Source organism: Anopheles bellator, chromosome 2 (genome assembly GCF_943735745.2).
Source record: "Anopheles bellator chromosome 2, idAnoBellAS_SP24_06.2, whole genome shotgun sequence".
Taxonomy (NCBI): Eukaryota; Metazoa; Arthropoda; class Insecta; order Diptera; family Culicidae; genus Anopheles; species Anopheles bellator.
The window spans coordinates 27,439,220-27,446,358 of NC_071286.1; the positions used below are offsets into that span (position 1 = coordinate 27,439,220).

General features: G+C 54.0%; 1 non-coding gene across 1 annotated transcript; it reads right to left on the minus strand.

The window, feature by feature from the left end:
- Positions 1–5,986: 5,986 nt before the first annotated feature.
- Trnar-acg (transfer RNA arginine (anticodon ACG)) lies at positions 5,987–6,059 on the minus strand. Its single transcript has one exon. It is a non-coding gene; the product is annotated as a tRNA-Arg (tRNA).
- Positions 6,060–7,139: the final 1,080 nt, after the last annotated feature.

Genomic DNA, 7,139 nt, shown 5'->3' on the forward strand with positions numbered 1-7,139 from the left:
ATAATAATGGCAAGCGCGGGTAATAGCTCCACAATCCCAATAATGACCGGAAGTTCGATTTGAACTTATTTGGGAGGACCACCCCGCACCGCCGGCCGCCCTGTTGATCTGCACGTCGTCGGGCAGAATATGCCATCTCGGAGCATGCAGGCTTCACGAGGACACAACGGCTCGCCGACGCGACGTCGATTGCCACTAAAAACCACAATCACCTTGTGAGCGGCTCACTCACGGTGAGTGAACGCCGTATTTTGGCCATTCCCTCATTCTACACCGTTCACACGGCGTGTACGTACACGCCAAGGTTGCACACGACGCTCGAGGTGTGTGCGTGCGTGAGGGCCGCCGCCGCTGCACGTACAACGGTATTCGGAATCAGCTGTGCCAAACACACCGATACGCCATCGGCTGTAAGTCCCGCATCAATGGCTACACGCAGGCAGAGGGGAGCTGCGGTAGCGTGCACAAATACACTCTCGCGCCCGCACGCACGCAGGCGAGATTCTTTTGTTTTAATATTATGTAAAAACGAAACACAACAAAACAATAGGCCCTTCGCGGGCGCCGTCTCAAGATGCCGTCTCCTAATGCCCAATGTTGTCACCTCCAGGCGGAGTTTGCTCTTCATATTTCATCGCCCCATGCGCGCGTCATCGAGTGGGAGAGAAGTAACAAAGATCCTGATTTCCTGCCCATCATCATGTCCACCTTACCTCGAAATCCCCCGCTCTTCACCGAAAAGAGAGCGCACGCACTTTACGCGTTTGACTTTTGATGCTCCCCCCGATCAAGCGACGGAGAAGGCCACGGAGCAGCGTGAGTGCGAAGTGAGCAGTGAGATTTCACGCTCACCACACGTGAGCGTGAGCGAGAGCGAGAGAGAGAGATAGGCGACGGCAGAATGTTCAACGAAACGGTGATGATGCTGCGTTCGATACATCGGAGTCCGGGGTTTCCCGTATCGTGTACCGATGATGCTCAAGAAGGATTGCTGAACAAGGCTCGTAGCAGCACACGGAAGCGAGCGTGCGTGCACCACACCGTGTACCCGCAACGCTTCTCACGCTTCTAGGCCACTACCTCCGGAGCCCTTCTTCTGGCACGCAGTGGCGTCTGCCCTTAACCAGGTACCAGGTGGTTCCCTAGAGGGCGCAGGGCGCACTAACCGGTAGCGAACCGACAGCAGCAGGTAGGTCTCGCCGTGACACGTCGTGTTTTGACAGCTTCATCGCGAGCGAGGCCGCGTTTGCGTGTCTGTGCGACCCGGCGACAGGATTACCATTTTTGAACTTGGCCCACTTGGGTTTATTGGGCGCGGATTACCACCGATTAATGTTGTTGGCCTGACACGTCGTCGGTGTCAGGAGCTTCGCACCGTGTCTCTCTCTGTATCTTACGCGGTTAATGCCGTACCACCGATCGTCGATTCGTTCATCGCCCCGTGGGGCTCCGATAAATAAATGGGTCTCCTTGGGCCGTCGTTTGCCTCGACTTTAAACCTTTTTATTTTCTTATTCTTTCCTGCTGCCCTCATCATCATCATCGGTGCCTTTGCCTCCACCCGGTTGGATTGCAACCGCTTGTCGCAGGATAAAAATTGCTCGAACCGAACAGCTGGGCCCAGCAGCCGGGCAAAGAGGAGAGGGCGACGAAGTCGGCAGTGGACGAAGCATAAGAAAACACACAACACAAACACACAAATCTGACACTGGCAGCAGCAGGGAAAGGCCCAAGAATAAGAGGGTAATGGTAATAATAATAATAATGCACAGAGTGGAACCTCTCTCACCGATCGCACGACGGCGGCACACTGTCGTGCTCACTCTTTCGCTCGCTCGCTCGCTCGCTCTGTCCCTTTCCTTGGCGCGTGTTATGCTCTGCCAACGAGCGCTAACGTGCGCTGTGCCCCCAGGCACAGGGCTGCTACGTGTATGGTAATGAATTTGTTATCACTTACTAACCCCAAAAGACCCCAGAGCAGCAGCAGCAGCAAGGTGTCAAACGAGAGCGTCACACACGCGGACGACTCAATTCCGCCGTGATATGAATCCGGAGCGTTCCGTTTCGATCGAACCAGTGGCCACGGTGCGCCAATCGGGGCAATTAACAAAATAGGAAAACCGAATCACCGGTAGATTATGGTGAGGCTTATGCCACGGCGGAACCACCACCGGCGGCCAATGAAGCGATAGAGTGCGGCCCGCTATTATGTAGTTTTTGCTTCCAAAGCAGGCCGTGAGCGAGAGTGAGCGAGAGCGAAGCTCCTCGAATCAGTCGCCTACTGCGTGACCCGCCCCACCCCTCCGACCAACGCAGGCGCTCAAGTGAAACCACCCTCCCGACCGATGAATGGCCCAAGATGACGGCGATGATGATGATGGTGATGGTGATGAAATTTTCCCTTCGCGCAGCGCGCTTTCGGTTCGGGTCGGGTTTTCTAAAACGATTTAAAATTCAAGGTGAAAGGATAACAGGGGCACACACAAAGGGGCACGCGGATCCTGCCTACGATCCTGCGGTCCGCCGCCCGCAGGGTGCTTCATAATAAGGACGAAGAATTGGGTCCAAAACTAGCGCAAGGAACGGTGGTGTCTGCTGCGTGGCCCGCCCGAAAATCGGTTCTTTGTGTGAATCCTCGTGAGCACCACGTGAAGGACGGACCCGGACGATCGCAGGTTGGAGCCGGTGCCGGAGCCCCCGAGAGTTGCATGCATTATTTCGATGTAGTGTTTTCCTCCAGCCAGCCAGCCAGCCAGCCAGCCAGCCAGCCAGCCAGCCAGCCGCGGCACGTCGTCCAACACGCAACGTTATATCAACGTCTTTGCGCTTTGCGTGGCACGGCACAGCGAAAAACCTACCCGTCCCCGCCCGACCCCACCTTCAACGCTCGGCGCGCACCGTCAACGCGGCCGCCAGCAGCATAAGAAGCGGCGGCGGGCAAAAACCAGCCTCGCGTGTGGTACCGAGGCACGTACCACCGGCGAACGGTCGAGCCCTGCGTCGAGGGGTTCCGCGTGCTCCGCGTGCTACACCCCCAGCCCCCGCCCCGCCAGTGGCCTGACATTGTGATAGCAACTTGCTCCTCGCTGCTGCCGCCGCAGCAAAGTGGAACTACAAAGTAGTGCGCGGCGCGAAGACCACTTTTTTAAACCGTTCGGCCCGGGCTTGACGGCTTGAAAACTTCAAATATTTAACAGAGCACCAAGCGACCCGGTGGTTTCGGCGGAAAGCCTCGGAAACGCAATCGGATCCGAAATCGGGTGATTTTTATCTCCCAGAAACGCACAACCCTGGATGGTACGGGACCAATACAGGAACCATCGACGATGGCGGTTCTTCATCAACCGGAGTGTCCAAAACGGAGCGGATTGGCAAAGCAGCACTCCCAGACGAAGAAGCCCACAAACGACAACGCGGTGGCGACGTGCGATTATCGTTATTAAAGCAAAATATGATCCACACGCAAATGCCCGCCGCGCTGGGGCTCGGCGAATTTCGCTGACATCGCTCTCCACGCCTTGAATGGGGTGTCTCGGTGGGGTTTTTCGGTCATCCGCGAGAAACAAAGAGATAGAGTGTGAGAGAGAGAGAAAGGAAGTCGAGGTCCAAGCAGATGGATATTAGAATCTTAATATAGCTAATGCCGCCAGTGGCTGCATTAAATCGGGTTTTATATGCTTTCGATTTGACCATTACACAGCCGCGACGCGGACACTCTGGCCCGATGCGAGTCTCATCGCTCACCGTGAGCTGATATCCGGGCTCGGTGAGCTCACTCCGCGATGGGAAAAAAGAAATTAAGAGAATCGGCGACGCCAATGCCGCTGCACAATTCACGGCTATCGCACGGGAAAGTTAATCGCACAATGGCAACAATCCCCAGCCAGCGTAACGGCGACATTTATCGATACACTTCCATGGTGGTTCCTGGTCCAGGGGTTTAATGAGGCGTCGATTATTTGCGCTGCGAGTTTGTGCGGGTCCAACGCGATAGCCACCGGATCCTTTGCAGCCGCCGGTCCGGTTTATGTGTCCCCTCTTGTGCAGCTCGAAAAACACGAGGGACCATTGACTCTCGGGCCAAGGACGGATCCATGCGCCTTGGATTTCCCTTTGCCGGTGGCCGGATGTGGTTCTCCAACAAGAACGTTCACGACGTCATGAATCATCCTCAGCCGAAAGATAAAGGAGTGTGCCGTTTTGTTGCCCGATGCTCGAAGTGATTCATCAGCCTCAGAACGCGCCTCCGCTTCGTCCTTCACCGCCCGCCCGACGACTCGGGTGTGTTGTAGGTGTTCCTCTTCCCCTGCTGGTGACTAATGACGCGGGTTTGTGATGCGCACGTCACTCACTCACTGCTCTACACGCCGATCGGCCGTGCTCACTCTCACTCTGGCCGCGGAATGTGCGCCGCGCCGCGGGTTTGAAGGTTTCTCTCGTGCCCGGGCGCAACGTTTGACACCAATCCGGTGGTAGAGTAGAGGGTTTTTGCATTCATAATCAGGACAATAGCGCACTCATCGGCGAATTCGAGTGATTTGCTGTTTAATGATGAAGGGGCGCGCGTGTATTCTGGCCTAATTGTCCTTTAAAGGGAAGCGGCGCGAGCGAACGTAAATCGATCAAATCCACAACATGAATGCCTTTTGAATCCTTCCCGAAGCCCGAAAGACCCCGAAACCTTAAACGGCCCCAAATAAAGCTTCTTGTCGGTCAACCAGGTGGTTCCCAGGGTGTTCCGTTATCGAGTTCGATCAAATTGAGGCCATCAAACGCTCATTAAGCCCCAAGGGGGCGACCTCGGTGAGAGAAAGATAGGGAAAAAGGAGAACAGGAACAGCCACAGTTCAAGGGGCGCGCACTACTTCCGGTAAGCCTCGGAGCACGAACAGGACACAAACTGGCAGGCTGGCTGGCTGGCCCCGTGAAGTGACGGCATTCGCGGCCCGCGACCTGAACGTATTTCCATTCCGTCACATCGGCAAGGGGCCGGTCAGCCGTTGGGCGGGCCGGCTGTGGCGTGTCCTTTTCGATGTGGGGGATTACTTTGCGCCACCACGCCGGTGACGCTGTAACGACAGCAGTTTGTCCTGTTTCCGCTTCCCTGCACCGAGACCGCGCGCGCGCCCGACCAGACTTTAAAGTTTGCCGGGAAGGGGAACCAATAACGAAGGCTAACTCTTTCGGTTGACCAACCAACCCCCGTTGTTGGTGGGGTGGCCGACACCGACGGTCGAATGTTTTTTGCCACGACGACAGCAAACCGACCGAGAGAGCCCCGGGTATTAATAATCCGCTTTGCGCGGCACGCGAAAGAGGCCATAAGTGCCCCTCACAACTATCGGTCGGTTACGGCAGTGGAAGCGCAAACAAACACGAATTCTGCGTGTGTTGGCCACACAGAAATTGAGCGACGCCACAACACGGACACAGATACGCGTGGCGGAGGCTGAACCAGGCGCGTCGAGAGAAGAAATCCGACGGCAACAAATGGTAGCAGCGCGGCAGCAGAGTCGGGCCATATGTAGATCAATGTCACATAAAATGAAGCTTTTCAGGTTAAGCAGCGGTGGTGCGGGTGCTGGGCCGCGGCCGCAGGAAGGGTGTTGCCAGGTAAGAGCGCGGTTTGACGTCAAGTAAACGGCAACCGCGACGACGACGGCGACGGCGAGGCTCTCCCGTCTGCATCTCTTGGGGCGCTCTCTCTCTCTCTCTGTTTGGGGTTTTCCCTCTCCCAAGGGTTTTTTTCTGCCGTCTGTCACGCGTACTCTCCCCAGTGGACGGGACCACGGGGTGTGTGCGCGAAGAGAGACGACGATAATCGCCATTTCCGTCGGAGTGCGAAGGTGAAGCGGACAATTGAATATAAGGTCGACACGGTACTCTCTGCGCGCCCTTAGCCAACCCGCCCCCGGTTGGTCCAAACCGGCCATACATACGGCCAAAAACAAAAAGAAACACAAAAAAAGGGTTGTCCATTGGGGTGCGATCCTGCCAGGAGTCGAACCTGGAATCTTCTGATCCGTAGTCAGACGCGTTATCCATTGCGCCACAGGACCCGGTTGTTAAGCGGGCAGCTAATAAACGATCCGGTCACTCACACAGCCTGGCCACGCGGTGATCGCGGCTAAGAGCGATATGTTTAGCACCGCATACATACAAGTCCGCGCCGTCTGTCTCACTCACACCCGCGGGTCTGTTTGTCCGCAGGTAGGGTGGTGTTCAAAAATCGACCACCGATCGACCAGCGCGTCAGCAAACACATAACCACACGGCAAGTGAACTTCACCGTCTCGTCTCCCAGTCGCCCACGTAACCCGGAAAGGCCATTATTTGAGCCCGAACCCTGAAGCGCAAATCGATTTAGAAATTAGAAGAAATATTGCGCCATTGAACTGCGACTGCGTGTAAGACTTTAGTAATGTTCGTGTAGATGTGCGCTTCAGCCGAAAAGACGTAACCGCAAATATGAAAACATAGCTCGCGAGCGCAACGGCAAAGTGCTGATAAGGGAGCGTTCTGTACACGAAAACAAACAGCAATCAGCTGAGGTTAATCGCCTGTGCCTAACCTCTCTCTCTTTCTCTCTCTCTTTCTCTCTCTCTTTCTCTTTCGCAAACATACTTTCTATCTCGTCTTACACAGGTTCGTGAAAGCACAGCTTCGTGAAGTCAACCTTCATAAAGATCCCGTTCGCCATTTTATTTATTAAGAAAATCGAACTGAAAACTGAAAACCAATACACTGATAAATACCAGTTCCATTAACGTGACGACTAATGTACCAATTTATTCAAAATGTCCTTAAAATAAGTCTGCTAAAATCAATCAGCGCAAATCTACGTTGACTTTGTTGTTCGGATGGCATTAATTCGTCATCACTTCCAGTCAATACAAATCAGAATGAATAAAGTTCACAACATGATCCTCATTTTTCACTGGAGAACACCAACAAATCTTGTTCTAAACCTTGCTAGCATAAAATAAACCTAAGTAGCATAAAATGACTCAATGCCACGTGGCATAACATATAGTTTAAATAGATTGAAATCGAAACATTTTCATTTCCATCATTTTGATACTTTAGACTAATTGAATCAATCAAGCATTCATGTCGAATAAAGTTCCCATTAAAAAAAA